Here is a 21482-nt window from a genome sequence, read left to right on the forward strand (position 1 = left end):
ATATAACACATCTCAACCCTCTTAATTCAGCTGCCATCTTAGAAGTCTCTCTCTATATTTGGGTCCGTTTTTCTCTGAACCTCTTGAAACCTACTTCGTTAGAACCTGGTCTGTGAAGTTTATTAAAGCAGATTTCTTCATGCTAATCATCTTGTTTGTTTGGCTTAATTCTCTAATTTCCCTCACCACTTGGTTCAGGTACTCATCAAATATTCTCCATATAACTTTAAAAAATGTATTGATTTGGTTTGATTGTCATCACTTCTGCCTTTTCTTCTCTTTGTCTCCCAAATCACTTGACATACTGGATGTCTCATGGTTTCCATATTTTTTAGCTTATGCCACAGGTTTGCTTAATTCTCTCTTGGGTCCTCCTGAAACTTTTCTAGCCTTTTAAGCTTTGCTATAATTGCCCTCCCATTCCTGTTATTTTCTCTTATGTATTTTGTAGCTATTACTATGGATCACATCACTATAACAATTACAGTTCATTCATTTTAATATATTTAATTTGTTCTAGAATGTGACATCATTTTATTGTCAAATTATCTTATAGGTTCCATGAAGCTGAGTAGAGAGAGGAACTTTTGTTTTAGATGAGCCTTTGACATTTCCAAGTGAGCCCAAGTGATCCCCAAGTTTCCCATATATTTAACAGCTAAATGTGTTAGGAGTTAAGTATACCTTTACTTACATGTATATGCTTTGGAGGAAATGGACAGTGTTTTAAGGGTTTGCTGTCTTTGTCTTCTTTTCTGAATAATAGATTTCTACTCAGTATGTTGTTATTGTTGTTCTTTTTTTTTATTTTTTAGTTTTTTTAGAATTTAAATTTACTTTGAAATATTTTAACGTGAACTTTTATTTATTTATTTATTTATTTATTTATTTATTTATGGCTGTGTTGGGTGTTTGTTTCTGTGCGAGGGCTTTCTCTAGTTGTGGCAAGCGGGGGCCACTCTTCATCGCCGTGCGCGGGCCTCTCACTATTGCAGCCTCTCTTGTTGCGGAGCATGGGCTCCAGACGTGCAGGGTCAGTAGTTGTGGCTCACGGGCCTAGTCGCTCCGCGGCACGTGGGATCTTCCCAGACCAGGGCTCAAACCTGTGTCCCCTGCATTGGTAGGCAGATTCTCAACCACTGCGCCACCAGGGAAGCCCTATTGTTGTTCTTAAAGACTTTTTTTTTCTAAAAAAAAAAAAAGTTGTGTGCTTTGTGTTTTTAATGGCTTGGATGACTCTGTGCTGACTCTTCTCTGTCTTGAACAGCAATAAAAATTTTTGTTTTCTCCTCCTCTTTAGTGCTATTTTTAGCCTGGTCCACCCACTAGTTTCTACTAATAAGTAAAGGCCTGTGGGTCTATCATCCTTAGAAAATCATATTACCACCCTAATTTAATATGCAGTTCAGATCAAACAAATACTCAAGTAGCATTTTCAGAGTGTAAGCTTCATGAGGGCAGAAACCATATCTTTTGTTCACCGCTCTATCACTTAGGCTTGTAATAGTGCCTGTCACCTGAATAGGCCTTCAATGAATTACTTTTGTTGAATACATTTTTTTTTTGTATGTGTGAATGAAGCAAACTATGCTTGCCAAATACCATGCTAAGCATTTTCTAATATATTCTTACTTAATCCTCCCCATGATTTTGTGAGTAAGTATTTTAGTCCCTTTTCTACAGATGAACATGTTGAGACTCAGATAGGTAATGTAACTTGCCCAACGTTGCTTAGCTAGAGCAAAGCAAACAAGATTCAAAACAGGTCTTCTGACTCTCAGTCAATGAGTATTTACACTAAATGCACTAAATAAGAAAGCTGAACATGGCCCTCTAAAACAAAACCACCACCTACATTTACTGAATACTTTCTATAAACCAGATATTGTGCCAAGTTCTGTATATGTTTAATCTTACTTAATTCCCTCAGTTGCCCTTTTTGGTAATAGTATTATCATTATTTCAAGTTTACTAAGGATCTGAGGTTTGAAGTAATCAAAGGAACTTTTAGCCTTCTTCCTAGTTTCTGTTATGTCTTATTACCAGATCCTTTGTTGGGGTGAGGGTAGTGGAGAGGTGTTTTGTCCTTACTCCCCTGACTTGAGTTTATGACCCTTTGCATTCTGAATCTTATTTTCCTGAAGTGGTGATACAAGCCTGTTTTTTTCCCTAACTAGCAGATTTTTCTGTTTGATTCTTGTCCCCATGAAATATGGTACCTAGAGTCTCCTTTCTGACTCAGCTTACTTCTCTGAACATCACAGGGTTTGTCAAGTTCACAAACCCTGATGGGCAGAGTTTGGGATTCTCTGACCTAGCCTTGATGAATTCTGGACACAGTTTTAACACCTCTTGGCCAGCCCTGTAGTCTTGATGTTTAAGTTCATCATCTCATTCAAGTCCCATCTGATCAAAGGACACAGTGTTTAAGAGACAGGCACATGTGGGCTTCAACACTGATTCTACTTTTTCTGATCTGATGGCACTGAGCAAATAACTTATCCTCTCTGAGTCTTAGCTTACACTTTTGGAAAATGGAGTTAATACTATCCACCTGAAATGGTCACTATTAGGACAGAATGAACAAAGTTTGTAAAGTGTTTGGGACAGTGTCTATTATATAGGGAGTGCTCAGTGAATGGCAATTATTACTACAGCTTGTATTACTACAATTATTATTGTTTAGAGGGAGGTTGTCTAGATACAAATTGATATCTTTATTGTTCTTAACACTATAGACTAATCATCAGATCAAGCCAGTCAAAATCATCTATCTGCACAATAATTTTCTGACAAATGGACCTCACTTTTCATATTCCCATGTTTTCAGCTGTATTTAATCAGTTGACTGCTTAGCAAAGTCCTTGGGGAGATGGGTGGAGGCAAAAGAAATTTAAGGATCAGAAGAGGGGTCTTCAGTGTTCTTTTAAATTTTAAATAATATAAATCCTTTAAGTTGCAACTGCTCAACATTTTATTATTGTTCTCTTTTCTTTTCTTAAGTAACCATGAATGTTTCAGGGACTATTATTTTTTTTCTTATAGAAGAAATATGTACATTTTGCAAATAGATGCTTTGTAGTTTCAATAAATAGTATAAATATTTAGTATATTTAATTGTAAAACTGCTAATTGATAGACACTATATCACTGTTCCCATGTGGGGAACAATAAGAATATTTCAACTGAGATATAACCTAGGTTTTCTGTAGCTGGCATACAGCTTCATTGCCTAATTAATAGTTTTTTCCCCTTAATTTTAAAAATATGCCTTTAAATGTTGTTTCAGGAGGGAAGATCTATGGGTAGAACCCTAATTACTGTCAAGGAAAACATAATTTTCCGGCCTACTTAATATAACCACACAGTTCGACATTCATGTAAGTTGTGTACAAAAGCAGAACTGTACTGTAATATTGAGAAGGAAAGTTTTGGTCAAGCTGGTGTCTCTGGATTTTGACTGTAGTTAGATAAACATTGACATTATGTGACTAATGGCTGGGAAAACAGCTACTCACACCAAAAGTTCAGGGTTGGCGTTGTTCACTTACTGGCCTAGTGAGACAGCTTACTATAATTCTCTCAGTGATTTGCATTGTGAGGTTTCAGAGCCAGCTGGGTAAGAAGATTTGGGCAACTAAGCCATGATCTTCTCTACCAGCTCACGTGTGCCTGATAGTTCCTAAATTAATAGAGCTAGGATTTCAGACTATAGGGATACATCTCAAAAAGCAATTATCTATGTAGAGAATGATACATTGACTTTCATGTGTCAAGGTACACAAGACTGACCACAGATTATTTCCTGATGGGAGATTTTTGATTGGGGTGAGGTTAAAGGGGCTGACACAGGGTCACCCTTTACCTAGAAGTAAGGGGTGTGTGTGTAAGGAAGTGCAAACAAAAGGGAATTGAGAGACACTAATGAAAACCAAACTATTTTAGGATTTTACCGTGAGTTGGTCCTTTGTGTGCTGAAGAGTCTTTCATTCTCAGATTTAGGTTAGAAATATTGAAATTATTAGGAAACACAGAGATATGTGAATTAGTACATTTTCATATTTTTGTGTATAGTATAGAGAAAACTCCCATTTTAAAGACTGGAGTTAGAAATTTTTTTAAAAAGGGAACTGACTTATGATCTGCTAAAAAGTGGTTGACGAGTATATATTTTTACAAGTTCTATATAGAGAAGCATGCAATAGGGTCTATAAAAATATCTAACCTGGGTCAAGAATTCTTTTTATGCTTGTTTTTCCCACTCATATACTAAATTTGCACTCAGCAGTTTAAAAATTTTCATTATCCAATTTGATTCTAATAATAGGACATAAAGTAGGTAGAACAGACATTATTAGCCTTTTTTTCCAGGTGTGGGTCAAATAGGCTAGGTGACCTTGTTAAGTTACACATAACTAGTATATGTGAGGACTAGGCATAAGACCCACATCTACTGTTTACTGTTTTTAAGCCCAGGTTCATTTCTACTACAAGGCATGGACCATAGCAAAATAAAATGTGCTATACATGTTTTTATTAGTTTAATTACGTTTAAGATTATGAGACACGAGATGCTTAGAGAATAATAGAAATTCTTTCCTTCATTGTCAAACTCTTAACTGTCACCTGCATTTGACCACATTTAATTCACAACCCAGGGTGAGGTTATAACGAGACCTAAAGAATTAAATCAGTCATCCAAAAAATAAAATACAAGCTCCAAATATGCCTACCTCACAGACATGTTATCTGTGCGTATTAACGAAGAGTCAAGATACAAATCAAGATACAATGCCAAATAGTTACTTAATTTTATTTCTCTGATTATTCACCAATCTAATAGCTCAATTATAATCATTTCCTTATTTGACTAACTTCACATGCTCAATATCTGTCCTAGAGTACTTTACTTCCTTCGACCTGTTTTTTTGTATCTTCTACTGTATAATCCTCTCCCTTTTCTGCACGAAATGAAGGCTAACAGCTGGTTTTATGGAGATAAGTATTGACTTCATATATCTCTCCTTTTTGAGAACAGGTAAAAATCATAAAATATTAAGGTTTGAAGGTTCATCTGGTCTAAGTGACAATCCACTTCAGGAGTCTCCTTATCTTTGTCCCTGTCAAGTGATGTTATTCCCATGTTTAAATATATCCCATGATGAGAAGCTTACTCCACAGCTGTTTTCAAATTTGAACTTTTCCCTTAGATTCTGCATTCTTTGAAAAGAAATTTTCTCCCTGTCTTCTTTTACCCTTTGTTCATAGTCCTACCCTTAGGATAACGTATAAGTCTTTTCTGTTCCCACATGCTGTATCTTCACCTTTGTACTAGATGTAATACATACCTTCTCTGCTCCAAACCAAACAGCAGTCACTTCTTCAAACGTTGGTCATATAGCTTAAAGTCTCTTTTTTGTTTGTTTGTTTATTCTCCTCTAGACATACTGCTCTTGATTTCCAGAGCTCATCTCTGGGCTGTAAAATAGAGCTATAAAATGAGCCAGGATAAAGACAGCCATTTGGATTTAAGGGACATATATATCTGAGTTTTCTAAAGGGGAGTGGTGGGTCCCTTGAGATCATGGTGGGAGGAAAGGTCAAACAAAGGAGGGGGTCTACTCTTCTAATTTAGGCATTCTTTGGTTCTAGTGACTGGGATGGAAGAGGACGTGAAGAGGTATACTGAAAATAAATCCCAATTAAGCTTAGAGAGGTACGAAAGTTCTTGGAAACCTAGAGGCTTATAAATATGCTTACTGGAAAAACTGTAGTATATGTAGGGCTAATTCTAGAGCTTGAGTATCTAAATACCTAGTTTGTCCATCAAGATCTTATTTAGCCTCTGCAAGAAATATCTGTTTGTCTTTAATATGAAGGTGATAAATCATGTCATTGCTCAAAATTCTAAGGTATGTGTATACCAGGCGTGCACAAACCTGAATTGTGACTTTGAAGCGTTCAAATGGCAGCATTTAGAGCCCCAGTTCAGCTTGTGGAAAACCATGGAAATATTTTGGTTTGGCTTGAAACCTTCTTTACATCTTCCAGGTCACTGAGTGCAAAGGAAAAAAAAACCCAACACTGAACATATTTTTGAAGCACAGGTTCATTTTCTCCTCTTGCAAAGCTGAAATTGAATTATTTGATTTTGTCCAAGGGACCTAGTTTGTTCTATGACAAGAGACTGACGATCCTGGAAAATGCTTTTTAGACTGATTTCAAACATGTGACTGTGATTATCAAGGAAGTCTTATCAGAAACTGAAAGATGACTGCAAAGGAGCTTTTCCTTTTCAACACTTTTTCTAGCATTAGGGCTGGGCCTTCTCTTTATGCTGTTGAAAGTTTAGTCAGTTTGCAAACATTGTCCAACCCTAGTTTTGCCTTTGCAAAAAGACTCCCAAAGTTTCTTGCCTGTAATGAATAAGGGGGCATCCAGGTATTGAAAATTGTGTTCCAGTGCTGGTTTTGCTTTTATCCCAAAGATGACTTTAACCTATCAAATTTTTAGTTTTAACACCTCTTGATTATGGATTATAATTCCTGTTTTGCCTACAACCCACAGATGCTGTTAGTACCAGTAGAGATAATGTATGTATGTGAAAGCATTTAAAATAAATCCGTTTATAAAAATGGGAAATTAGTACCATACATCCAGGGCTCCTAGGGCAGAAGTAAGGGCAGAGCCTGTATGGAGAAGACCTTCAACTGGGTTTGCACTGAGATTGCCTCTCCTTTTTCTTTCATTACACACACACACACACACACACACACACACAGAAGCACATGTGTGCAAATACAGTTTCTATTATAAGTCTGCATTCATAGCTGACATTCTAGAGGTTAGGACTTGCATGCTTCTCCTTCAAACCAATCCTGACTACTTTATAGATACTGGGAAAAGGCAGGGGCTCCAGAAACTAGTAATTCCTAGGTGTCCAGATAATCTTCAGGTTCCCCTTTATATAGAGAATCCCTCAGGGACCAAGTTGGTCTGGCCCTCTTTATCCTTTGCTCTTAGTTTATAGCTTGAGAAACCTGCTTAGCTGTTCAGCTGGCAGAGAAGGGCTTTTACTTGTCAATAGGCTAGGTTATTACTCGATAATATGATTTAAGAGGTACTCTGGGGGTAATAACGCAAAGCACCTTGTTCGGGAGCTTGTCTTGCTGCCTTTAAGGACACTATTTGAGACTAATTTTTTTGTGACTCAACATAGTCCTCTCCAAATTCTATTTTTAAAATGCAGACATCTCTTTGGAAAGACAAAGGTAAACTTGTTTTGGCCAGTAGTGGGAGGGAGTAGACAGAAAAAGAAAAACTGGAAAGGAAAAGTATGGATGCTTGAGACAATATTTTCCTTCTTTGTCACAGTTCTATCTCAGACTGACCTGGTCTCAGGTCATCCAATGCAAAGCGCATGTTAGTAAATACCTAATATGGACTTAATACTCTGGGGTGGGAGGAGTGAGTAAGGCCTAGCCTGGGAAATCCTCTAAATTGCCCTTCATCCAGGAGACTTCATCTGACTCATTGTAAATTTTAACGAAATTTCTTTGTCTTCTGTCCTCTTGGCCCAGTTAGCTGGGTTTATACTGGGTTATATATTAGCTAATCATTATGTAGCACCTGATGACTCAGTTAGGCATTTTGAATGATAAGGGAATAAAGCAGACTGGACCAAGTGAGCACATGTAATTAACTTACTGGCTCCCTAAATCTGCATTGGGGTCTCCAATATTGCAGGCTAAACTAATGGGGATACATGTGCCACAGTGGGTGATACAGTTAACTTTGAAGTGAATTTTAATGCCCAGCACTCCTTCGTTGTGTTGCCTTCCCAGACCTTCCCTCACCCTGCCCCCTTTGGCTCTTTCCTCCTGACCAATCTGTTGCTAATTCCCATTGGTGAACACATTTTATTCAAAGGCATAGATGAAGACATACTCATTAAATATTCAGGCATGTCAAATCTCGAAGAAAGAGCTAACAAAATAAATGACAAAATTATCTCTGCTATTGAATCCAACAAGATGACATTTTAAAAAGGATAAAATATACTTTGCATTTGGATTATAAAACGTGCTTGCAAGGACAAGGTGAGGGAAGATGTGACTTGCTAGCAGTTCATGTCAAAAAACACCTGAAGCTTTTAACAGGTCATGAGAAGCAACCATGAGAGAAACAAAGGCAGGATTAGACTCCCTGTAGATGTAACAAGGTTTGGGTCGTGAGCAGTCACAATTAGTGGCACGCTGAGACCATCAAACAAGTATTGTGCTTCACATTGGGTCCTTTAGGACAGATACTGGTAAACTAGAATATATTCAGGAAAAGATTCATTGATTGGGGGGGGGTGACATAAACAAGATGGTGAAGTAGGAGGCCATGGACCCTCCTTCTCCCCACAAACACACCAATTCAGCAACAATTCACAGATAATTTCTCTCTGTGAGAAATTCAGAAATTCAGAATTTCTAAATTCTTCTACTTGGAAGGCTCCTACCCCCTGGACAAACACAAAACCAGACTCACTGAAGCCAATAGAGAGGCTTGGGACACCCTCCCACTGGGGTCCCTGTCCCCAGCACAGCCATATAATCTGGAAGAGACATTTTAGCTCCAAGCTCCTCCCAGGAGAGGGAAGGCATTGTTCTGTACATTCAGCATCCCAGCTTTACTGAGGGGGACAACCTAGAAGACTGGTTTCTTCTGCCTTGCTAGTCTTGGAACTCTGACAGGTCTAGCACAATCTAGCTACATAGGGGAGAATAAAGATGGCAGCTTGAGCTAGTGAATGCAATAGATCCTTCTCCCTGCTCAACAGGAAGTGAATAGGATGAAAAATCCGAGCTCTCAGCTATACCCTGAGGAGGGAAAAAGTTGATGCATGTGTCCAGTATCCCAACTTTTCCAGGGCTTCCCAAAGAACTAACTTGTACCAGTCTTGTCAGTCTTGGAGGTCTAATGGGTTTGGCACAGTCTAGTTGTCTGGGGGAGAATGGAGATGGGGTTTGGGCAGGTAGATGCCATAGCTCTTCTCCCTGGCTTAGCACAGAATGAGCAGGTGAAAAAAAATCCCAGCTCTCAGCTTCCCCCAGGGGAGGACAAGAGTTGATACATGCACCCAGCACCCCAACTTCTCTGGGGCTACTCAGGGAACTGGCATATATCTGCTCTCTCACCAAAGGCACATGTTGTCTCTATATGGGTACTCCCACATAAAAAGACCCCTTCAAGTCCTCAATAGGTAACGGTTTCACCTAAATTTATAGAGGCAAAGACAGTTAAGCACAATGGGAAGGCAGAGGAATTGCTCTCAATTGAAAGATCAAGAGAAAACACCTGAAAAAATAAATAACGAAACAGAAATGTAGAGTTTACCAGATAAAGAATTCAAAGCATTGGTAATAGGAGTGTTAACTAAATTAGGGAAAAGAAGTGATGAACTAAATGAACATTTTAACAAGGAACTAGAAAATATAAAAAAGACCCAATCAGAAACAAAGAGTTCAATAAATGAAATAAAAAACACACTAGAAAAAATGAATAGCAGACTAAGTGGTACAGAAGAATGCATACGTGATCTGGAAGATAGAAAAATGGAAATCACCCAGTCAGAACAGCAAAAAGAAAAACAAGTTAAAAAAATGAAAACATTTTAAGAGGTCTCTGAGGTAACATTAAGCACATCAACATTCACAATATAGGGGTCTCAGAAGGAGAAGAGAGAGAGAAGGGGATCAAAAATGTATTTGAGGAAGTTATGGCTGAAAACTTCCCAAACCTGAGGAAGGAAACAGGTATCCAAATATAGGAAGAAGAGAGGGGCCCAAACATGATGAACTGAAACAGACCCACAACAAGACATATCATAATTAAAATGGCAAAAGTTAAATATAAAGAGAGAATTATAAAGGCAAAAAGAGGAAAACAAAGAGTCATATACAAGGGAATCCTCATAAGGCTATCAGCTGATTTCTCTGCAGAAATTTTGCAGGCCAGAAGAGAGTGGCATGATATATTCAAAGTGCTGAAAGGGAAAAAAACTGCAACCTAGGATAATCTACACAGTAAAGGAACCCTTGTACACTGCTGATGGGAATGTAAATTGGTGGAGCCACTATGGAAAATAGTATGGAGATTCCTTAAAAAACTAAAAATAGAAATACCATATGATCCAGCAATTCCACTCCTGGGTATATATCCAAAGAAAACAAAAATACTAATTCAAAAAGATACATGCACCCCAATGTTCATAGAAGCATTATTTACAATAGCCAAGACATGGAAGCAAACCAAGTGTCCATCAACAGATGAATGGAAAGAATATATATATATATATATTTTTTTTTTTAATGGAATATTACTCAGTCCAAAAAGAGAATAAAATTCTGCCATTTGCAAAAACGTGGATGGATGTAGAGAAATATTATGCTAAGTGAACTAAGTCAGACAGAGAATGACAAATAGTGTATGATATCACTTATATGTGGAACCTAAAAAAATAAACAAATGTATATAGCAAAACAGAAACAGACTCACGGATATAGAAAACAAGCTAGTGGTTACCAATGGGAAGGGGGAAAGGGGGCCAAGAAAGGGTATGGGATTAAGAGATCCGAACTAGTGTGCCTAAAATAGGTAAACAACAGGGTATATTGTACAGCCGTTGGAATTATAGCCATTATTTTGTAATAATTTTTAATGGAGTGTAATTTGTCAAAATATTGAATCACTATGCTGTACACCTGAAAGTAACATAATATTGTAAATCAACTATACTTCAAAAAATCACATAATCATCTCAATAGATGTAGAAAAAGCATTTTGCAAAATTCAGCACCTTTTCATGATAAAAACTTTGAACAAACTAGGAATAGAAGGAATATACCTCAACATAATAAAGACCATATATGACAATCCCAAAACTAATATTATACTCAATGGTGAAAACCTGAAATATTTTCCTCTGAGATCAGAAACAAGGCAAGAATGCCCACTCTCACCGCTTCTATTCAACATAATACTGGAAGTCCTAACCAGAGCAATTATGTTGAACAAAGAAATAAAAGGCATACAAATCAGGAAGGAAGAAGTAAAATTCTTCTAGTTTGTAGAGAACATGGTCTTATATTAGGAAACCTTAAAGACTCCTTAAAAAAACCTGTTACCGCTAATAAACAATTTCAGTAAGTTTGCAGGATACGAAGCCAACATATAAAAATCAGTTGTTTCTACACACTAACAACGAACTATCTGAAAAGGAAAATAGGAAAGCATTTCTACTTACAGTAGCGCCAAAAAGAATAAAATATTTAGGAATAAACCTGAAGTAAAAGACTCATACACTGAAAACTCTAAAACATTGATGAGAGAAATTAAGAAGACACAAATGGAAAGTCATCTCATGTTCATGATGAAAGATTAATATTATTAAAAAGTCCATAGTGCCCAAAGCAATCTACAGATCAATGCAATCCTTATCAAAATCTCAATGGGAATGCACAATGGGAAAAGGATTGTCTCTTCAAAAAATGATGTTTGGGAAACTAGATATCCACACACAAAAGAATGAAATTGGACCCTTATATTACACTATACACAAAAATCAACTCAAAATGGGTTAAAGATTTAAATTTATGATTTAAAATTATAAAACTCCTAGAAGAAAACATAGAGAAAAGTCTTTATGGCATTGCTCTTGGTAATGATTTCATGGATATGACACTAAAACAGAGGTACCCAAAACAAGTATAGGCAATTGTGACTACATCAAACTAAAAAGTTTCTGTACAATAAAGGAAAAATCAACAGAGTGAAAAGGCTACCTAGGGAATGGGAGAAAGTGTTCACAAATCATATTTCTGATAAGAGGTCAGTCTCCAAAATATATAAGGAATACCTAGAACTCAGTAGCAAATAAATAAATACCTGATTTTAAAAAATGGGCAAAGGTCTTGAATAGCTATTTCTCCAAATAAGATATATAAATGGTCAACAGATAAAGGAAAAGATACTGACACTAATCATCAGGGAAATACAGATCAAAAGCACACAGAGATATCACCTCATAACTGTCAGGATGGTAATTATCAGAAAGACAAGAAATAAGTGTTGGTGAAGTTGTGCAGAAATTGAAATTCTTGCACACTGTTGGTGGAATGAAAAATAGTGCAGCCGTTATAAAAAACAGTATGGCAGCTCCTCAAAAAATTAAATACAGAACTATCATATGATCTAGCAATCCCACCTCTAGATCCAAAAGAATGAAATCAGGATATTAAAGAGATAATTGTACTCTCATGTTCATTGCAGTGCTACTCACAATAGCCAAGATGTGGAAACAAGCAAAATGTCCACTGACAGATGAATGGATAAAGAAAATGTGGTACACAATGGAAAAGTATTCAACCTTAAAAAAGAAGGAATTCTACAATGTGCAGCAACATGAATGAATCTTTCAACATTATGCCTGGTGAAATAAGCCAGTCACAGAAAGAAAAATACTGCATTATTCCACTTATATGCAGTATCTCAGATGGTCAAATTTGTAGAATTGAAGAGTAGATGGTGATTGTCAGGAGTTGGGTGGCGGGATGAAGAGTTACACATCAAGGGGCATAAAGTTTCAGTTAAGCAAGATAAATAAGCTCTAAAGATCCGCTGTACAACATTGTACCTTAGTCAACAATAATAATGTAATGAACACTTAAAATAGTTGAGATGGTGGATCTGATATTAAATTGCTTACCACAATAATAAGGTAATATAAAAGAAATTGTATAGCTTTGCTGTCTTAGAATTATGGCAAATGGAACGTGTAGCATTGGGTCATTGGTAACATTTTGCTTGGTAAGTGAAATAGAGAGAAGAATTAAGGCCAAAATGTTTAAACCGATTCAATATAAGAAAAGTTTCTATCCTAACATTTAGTTATCCAAAAATGAACTAGTGCATCATGTGACCTAGAGAATTTTGTAACACTAGAGTTTTAAGTGCAAACTGCATGATCATCTGTTACTGTATGGCCATATTGTATGGCATAGAGCAGGTACATGATAACTGTTTGTTAAATGTTAAATTCATACTAGCCATGCTACAGAAGGAAAGAGTGAGAGGTTGGGCTTGACTAAATTCTAAAATACGTTGTGCAAGATGTTGATCAATGCCTTCTGAAAAGAATATTCTGTTGTCAAATTATCTTGTGAACCCCTGTGTTAAATAGACTCAGATTCCTTTATTGATGGACCACGCATCATATATGAGGGCTTCATATATTAAATCATATCTCTCTCTTTCACTCTCCAGATATATATATATATATATATATATATATATATATATATATATATATATATCCTCAAAATGAGATATATAAAGTCTATAGAACTTATTTGAGCATAAAACAACTTTTGGCAGGATGCTGACGGGAACATTGTTCTTTAGAACACACGTTTTGGAAACTGGTCTAAATTTGCTTCATTTTTCTCCCAACTCTTAATTCCATTTTAGATTTTCAAAGAGATGGGTGATATTTGTCCATATGCTTCAACTAAACTTTGTAGTTCTAGCCACCTTTTCCTGGATACTGTGGCTATTTTACAGAAGTGTACTTATCAATTTAGTAAAAATTTATCTCCTCTTTCTCAGCTCTGAAATGTCTTCTTTGGTATGCTCTCATGTTTGAGAACTAATTCACTCATATGAGTAAGTCACAGCACTTGAGATTTTCTTTGAGTGCTTTTGTAATACAAAATTATTACCCTTTAGAAGCCTTTCCAAGACTCCTTATAAGAAGGAAAATTCTCTCTTGGGATGTTTAAACACATGCACCCAAATATATGCAGATTATTTTCCTACTTTATTACAGGTTTGTTGTCAAAAGTGCGGTTATTATCACTAGGTGAAATAGGTAGAGAAAATTTTGTATATTGCTTTCTCCAAAGTAAAGGAATCAGAGTGTTTCTAGGTAAACACCATAAAAATCTCCTGTATGAACTGAGAAAAAGGCACATTTCTTTAACAGTATTTTCAAAGCTTAACCTCATGTTTTAACAACCCCAGATGACTTATGTTTCTGGCTTTCTTGTTTGTTGGTTAGCTTTCCATGTTTGAATTCACCGAAATGAGAGATGGAAAAACCCCCCACAGGTCACCCAGTTCATTTCTCTAAAGAAATTAACAGATAAATCTCATAATGCAGTCACATAAAGGAGTCTGGTGGGCAGGAGGGAGCTACATTTTAAATTCAGAAAAATTGGGGCCAATTTCAATCCTAGGATGAATTTAAAGCCCGCCAAGAGGTTTCCATATCCTCCCTCTGCTTTATATATGTGTGTGTGTGTGTGTGTGTGTGTACATATTCATAGACTGAGCAATTGAGCCATGACACATTCTGACTGTTTAACAGTGAGGTAGCAGGAGAAGGGACGATAAGAAAGAAGCAGTCACAAGACTGAAAAATGTCAGTGTCAGGGGAAAGGGGCTAAGGCCTTTATGCCCTTGCATTGACCAGTTTTGGGATGTGGGCTGTTTCTAGAAAGGGGCAAGCTGCTCTTTTCAGCTCAGGGCAATTTTAGGAGAGAGACTCAGCTACCTGCAAGCCATCAGCTGCCAGCATCTCTGGGAATGAGTGCCTCAGCCCTGAAGAAGGGATCTCGGGAAAGCACTGCAGCATCAGTTAAAGTCCACACTTGCACTGTTACATCCACTTGCTTCATGCAATATGTTCTAGGAACAGCTTCTCCAGGATTTTGGTTGGCCCCTTTTCCAGGAAAAATTTACAATAGATAGATTCTAGTCACACTTTCCTGGATACTATGGCTGTTTTACAGAAATGTATTTCCCAGTTTTAGTGTAACAACTATCTCCTCTTTCCCAGCTTTGTAATTTCTCCTCTGGTATATTCACATGTTTGAAGTAGAATTCGCTCCTGGAGCAAGTTAGTATACTTGTGAAGGTTAGTGTAGTGAAGGCTACAGCCCCTGCTCCTGCAGCTGGTCACAAGGCCACTACTAATACTCGTTGTATTCCTCTTTAACTGCCCATTCTAGATTCCCTCACTCTTAGTTAGCACATCTGGTGGTCTAGGTGTCTAAGTTAGTAAGTGAAATAGACCCTCATTCCTGAGAGTGTGAGCTGATCACCATGCCCTGCTCAGACCATGGCTGATATACTTGTCCATTTACTGTTACGAATGGGCAGAGAAATATCAAGATATATTACAATGGCTTACCTGGATAGCAAATGTGTTTTTCCCTTCTTAGATTCAGAAGCCCTATCTTCTCCTGATGAATATGCTCAACCATCCCCTTTAGGAAATATGACTCCTTTACTTGCTAACTGGTCTTTTATCATGAAAAGCCTGAAGTGACCAGGGAGCAGCTAGAACTTAAAAATGGGACTCTTCCAATGTCCCTGGTGAAATTGTTCTCTCTGTATGAACCAGGATTTCCAGGCCCACAGATACTAGAATTTTAAGGATAGAAAATATAAATTCCTCATGTGAGTTACAAAATATGATACATAGAGCCACTCCTGCTTTCATACCTTAGTTCTCAGACCCATGTATTCTTCCTATTGGAAACATACCACTATATAATGCTTGGTAGTTTAGGGTGTATAACACATCCTGCATAAAGGTGCCCCATTCTTTTAGGGAAAGCAGAGTAGATTAATATGTTCTGGTCTGAATTAACTTCAGTTGCCAGGGATTCTTACTGGGGGAGGGGTCATGGAAGCAGGTTTATCTGGTGATAGAGAGGTAACAATGTCTGGGTTCCAGAGAAGGACCATCTAGGATGAAATAGAACCCTAATTCACAAATAAAAAACCAGAAGCAATCTAGGCAAAGTTTCAGGGTTCCAAATCAAAATGAGTTTAGGATAGAATTTACTCTCATTAGAGTTCTGCATTATGACAAGGAACTAGGCCAGAAGCAGTAGGATTGAGAAACTGAAGGAAAGTCTACTGATGATGGATAATCAAGGTACTCAAGAACTTGGGTGTAGAACATCAGATTACTTGCAGATTTCTATTATTAAAAAGGTAGATGTATAGATGAAAATAGTGCTTGAACATACTACAACTACTGCTATATAAGCGTATAACTTTAACTGCATTCTAATGTGGATATTTTATTATTACATAAAAATATTGGTGTAAGAATTCCCAACCCAGTTGAGCATGAAAGCTAAGATCATGATTTTCCTTAAATCAGAATGAACTTCCCTGGCCTAATCTTCTGAAACTGCATGCTCTGTCAGCATAGGTAGAAGAGAGGAAGAATGGAGTGAATACAAACTGGCCAGTGCTATCAGTAGTTTTTGGTTATAAGTCCTGCTGGCTGCCTTCAAGAGGTACTGTCTTGTTATTTCTTAATATCCAGAGTATAGTGCATTACAATAATAGTAATAGTACAATAGAAAATAACAGTAGAAATAGCTAACACTTATTAAGCACTTACCATATGCTAGACAGTGTGTTGTGCACTTTATATATAATCATTTATTTAATGTTTACAACTCTAAGGTGGGAACTAGAATTACCTTTTTTACAGATAAGGAAACTGAGGCCCAGCAAGGTTAATTAACTTAACCAAGAATTTCACAGTTCAAAGTGGTAGAGCTGGGAGGCCTACTTCCAAAGTCCTTATTCTCAAATGCTATGCCAAAATACTAAATTGCTTTTATGGGAAGGGAGCAGAGCATTCTGGCTGTGTTTAAACACTCTTTGGTTCCCAGGATGTACTACTCCATGAAAGGCCTTACCAAGATCATTAATGGGGAAAAAAAATAAGACCTGTGACCTATCACTTCATGTGTCTTAGCTCTAGACAAATCAGAATATTTCAAAAAAGAAATAGAACTGAGAAGGTAGATAAAATTCTGACTGAGGTGGAAACTACATTAAAAATAGCTTCATCAGATGGGGAAGTGGGAGATTGTTACACATATATGGATCATTTATAAATAAACCTTTAAAAAATTGGCTTAAGGAATTAGATTTTATGAGGTCAGGACAAGTGAATTTCTCAAGAGAATAGAATTACCTGCCCTTGCAATAGTCATTTAGTCTCTAAGCTCTCAGATTACTCAGTGTAAAAGAAGGGAGTTGAATTAGATTATTGCTGAACTCCTTGCCAGCTCAAAAACTATGAATCTAGTGTTGTATAATAAATAAAACAAGAGGTCTGCAGCTGAAGGACCCTGGTCTCCCAAGTTACTATCTGAATATCTGTCATAGTTCTGGTTCCTGGGAAACAAACTTTAAGACTTGGAAGTCTGTATACAGATGGTTTATTGGGGAATACTCTTGAGTATAATAGGAGAGGGGAGAGGGAAGTAGGAGCAGGCAGAGTGAGCATTTGAACTGTTATGCAATTGCAATAAATACTTCAGCCAAGTCTATGGGGGACTCTGAGGCTGGGGTGACCGTTTGGAGTAGTTGTGCCTGATAATGGACTTTAGGCCAATAATAAGTCTCAGGGATGGGGTTTACCTTCTTTCTGGAAACAAATAAAGAAGCAGACAAAATATATAAAGCAATGGTTTTCAAGGCCTTGGACATCAAGCAATGAAAGAGAGTGATCTGTAGGAGATGGGAAACAAACAAAATGAGTCCTGTGATTGCCACAGCTTATTATCTTAAGAGAATTTCCAGGCCATGGTTCAGGGAGGTGGGACCAAGATACAATCTAGTGGACATTATGAGGTGAAATGGAGTTGTAAGTCCTGGGAGAATATGGTGGTTCTAGTTCACATGACAAAACACTGGAGAGGAGAGAGTATCTCTGGATATCTGTGGAGAGAACCTCTCACGTAGGCAGCAGAAAACTGATTGGCACATACACGTGGGGAAATGACCGTCCAAGCGGAACAGAGGGAACAGTGGTTGGCACTAACTCAGGGCTGGGATTATTGCCTATTCCTACCACCCAATCATGGGATATTGGGTGCAGTATTCAGAAGGTCTTGCCTCAGTGTGGGGGAAATAATTGTCCCTAGACTAAATGCTGCATTGGTCTCATTTTAAAAACAAAACTTAAAATGATCAAGCTTTTCCCAAGTGATTTAACTGCATCCTAGAACAAAGTTCAAGAATACTTACAGAAATACAGGGATATCTAGCACACAAAAAGGTACAGTTTTCAATGTCTGGCGTCAAATAAAAGATTAACAGGAGTTCAAAGAAGTAGGAAATTATGATCCATAATAAGTAGAATAATTAATCAAAATCAACCTGGAAGTGACTCAGTTATTGAAATTAACAGATAAGGACATTAAAATAGTTATCATAACAGTATCCAAGATGTTAAAAATGTTGAGACATGGAGAATACGAAAACACCCATATCAAACTTCTGGAGATGAAAACTGTAATGGCTGAGATGAAAAATACACTGAATGGGATTAACAGTAAATTAGATATTGCTGAAGGTAAAGTTAGTAAACTTGTAAATACGTTAAAAGAAACTGTCAAAAATGAAACACACAGGACTTCCCTGTGGCACAGTGGTTAAGAATCCACCTACCAATGCAGGCGACATGGGTTTGATCCCTGGCCTGGGAAGATCCCACATGCCGCAGAGCAACTAAGCCCGTGCGCCACAACTACTGAGCCTGCGCTCTAGGGCCCGCAAGCCACAACTACTGAGCCCACGTGCCACAACTACTGAAGCCCACGCTCCTAGAGCCTATGCTCTGCAACAGGATCAGCCACCACAATGAGAAGCCCGTGCACCGCAACAAAGAGTAGCCCCCACTCACTGCAACTAGAGAAAGTCCACGCGCAGCAACAAAGACCCAATGCAGCCAAAAATAAATAAATAAATATTAAAAAAAAAAAATGAAACACACAGAGAAAAAACAACTTATAAAAGTGAAAATAGGGCTTCCCTGGTGGCGCAGTGCTTGAGAATCTGCCTGCCAATGCAGGGGATATGGGTTCGAGCCCTGCTCTGGGAAGATCCCACATGCCGCGGAGCGACTGGGCCTGTGAGCCACAATTGCTGAGCCTGCGCGTCTGGAGCCTGTGCTCTGCAATGAGAGGCCGCGACAGTGAGAGGCCCGCACACCGCGATGAAGAGTGGCCTCCACTTGCTGCAACTAGAGAAAGCCCTCGCACAGAAACGAAGACGCAACACAGCCATAAATAAATAAATAAATAAATAAAAATTGTTAAAAAAAGAGTAAAACCTTTATAAAAAAAAAAAAGTGAAAATAACATCAGGAAGCTATGGAACAACTTCAAGTGACCTAATTTGCATGTCATTGCAGTCTCCAAAGGAGAAGAGGAGCGAGGGAGGGAAAATATTTGAAGAAATAATGACTGAAAACTTTCTAAACTTAATTCATTTCAAGAAGCTCAATAAACGCCAGGAACAAGAAAAATAAGGAAAACCACACCAAGATGCATCATAACCAATTTAGTCAAAACCAATGATAAAGAGAAAAACCTTAGAAGCAGCCAGAGATAAAAGACACAGTGCATACAGACATATAAAGATAGGAATGGCAACAGATTTTATAACAGAAACATTGTAAGCTAGAGGACAATGGAACAATATCTTAAAGGAATTAGAAGAAAAAACTGGCAGCATAGGTTTCAATATACAGTGAAAATATCTTTCAAATATGAAGGCAACTTTTTAAAACGTAAAGAATCCAGCAGACCCGCACTATGAGAAATATTAAAGGAAGTCCTTCAGACAGGAAGAAAATGACACCAGATGGAAATACGGATGCACAAAAGAATGAGGTCCCTGGAAACGGAAATTACATGGGTGAACGTATGAGATATTTTTGTATTATCTAAACCTTTTAGAAAATAATTGACTGTTTAAAACAAAAGTAATAAAAAAGTATTGTAGGATCTATAACATAGGTAAAAGTAAAATAATAATCACACTGTTTAGACTCTTTACATATGAGATTATTGAGATAGGTTTAAGTCTATCATCTTGCCATTTGTTTTCAATTTGTCCCTTTTGTTGTTTTGCTCCCCTTTTCCTCTATTTTTTTTTTTCTCTTCCTTTTGGATTACTTGACCTTGATGCAAAAGAGATGGGAAACAAATAAGGTAAGCCCTACAATTGTCCCAACCTCTTAGAGAGTTTTCAGGCCATGGGACAGAAAATGAAACCCAGAGAGAATGTTATGGCCTTCCTAGCTGCTGCCAGTATATCTGGTGACCATGTGAATAATGCCTCAGTTTGAGTGGCATGCCACTGCATTTACTACAGTGTCTTCAGAAAGTTACACCTCTGAGTTTCAGTTTTACCATCTAATACGTATTACTCATCTTCTGCATTTTTCTAAAATCTAATGAGTTACTGCATGCAATAGAGCTTAGAAAACTGTAGAACACCCATCATTATATTAATATGATGATGGGTTAAATTATATGACACACATTACTGTGATGAATCTAACAGTTTCAGAATTGGCTGATCACTCCCAGGCAAGACTAGTCCGTCTGGTTTTTTAGTTTTCATTGAATACCCTTTGTGAACAGACATAGCACCAAGGCTATAGAGAGAAAAGAAATTGCAGTTACAGTGCCTGCGCTCAAAGAATTTACCATAACGTTAGACAAACAAATACACAGAAAAAGAAATTTAATCAAAACATGAATTGAATAATATCATTGTACTTGAATCCTTACATAAATTCTTTTTTTAATTTTTTTTTTTGTTGAAGTATAGTTGATTTACAATGTTGTGCCAGTCTTTGCTGTATAGCAAAGTGACTTTAAATACATTCTTGAAGCACTGGATACTGGCTTGAGTAGTGTGATGGGAGCTGGGTGGACTTAACCATCACTGATTTCATAAAGTACTTGAATCTTAAGCTGGGTTTTGAAGGCATAGAAAGATGCTACACTAAAGAGATGAAGGCAGGGGGCCTACCAGAAGGAACGGATGTAGGGGTGGACATGCACCAGTCCTCATGACAGAGGCGAACAAGGTCTGAATCGGGATTGAGAAATCCTGGGCTCTGTCCCTAACTACCAAGCAGGAGACTCTGGAGCCTCCTCATTGGCAAACCAGGTTTAAGGGAGCTCTAGCATTTTGTATGGCTCCAAAATTCCATGATCGAATCTTGTAAAAATGTCTGGTCATTTTGAAAGCACACATATTTTCTTGGCTCAAGTAAGAGTCAAGACTGTAGCATCTTAGGATATGATAACATTCAGGTGAGGGTGATGAGCCAAGGTACAGAGTCTGGAATCCACATGGAAGGAATTTAGGAGTCATGTAAAGTTTGGGAGCAGGGGACTTCCCTGGCGGTCCAGTGGTTAAGACTCTGCACTTCCAATGCAAGGGGCGCGGGTTCAATCCCTGGTGGAGGAGCTAAGATCCCACATGCTGCACGGTGGCCAAGGAAAAAAGTTTGGGAGCAGGAAAATCATATGACTGATCATCTATGATGTTTGAAAATCCTGGAAAACATATAATAGGAAGCAGTGATTCACTGATCC

The sequence above is a fragment of the Eschrichtius robustus genome, chromosome 13, assembly GCF_028021215.1.
Source record: "Eschrichtius robustus isolate mEscRob2 chromosome 13, mEscRob2.pri, whole genome shotgun sequence".
In the NCBI taxonomy this organism is placed as follows: Eukaryota; Metazoa; Chordata; class Mammalia; order Artiodactyla; family Eschrichtiidae; genus Eschrichtius; species Eschrichtius robustus.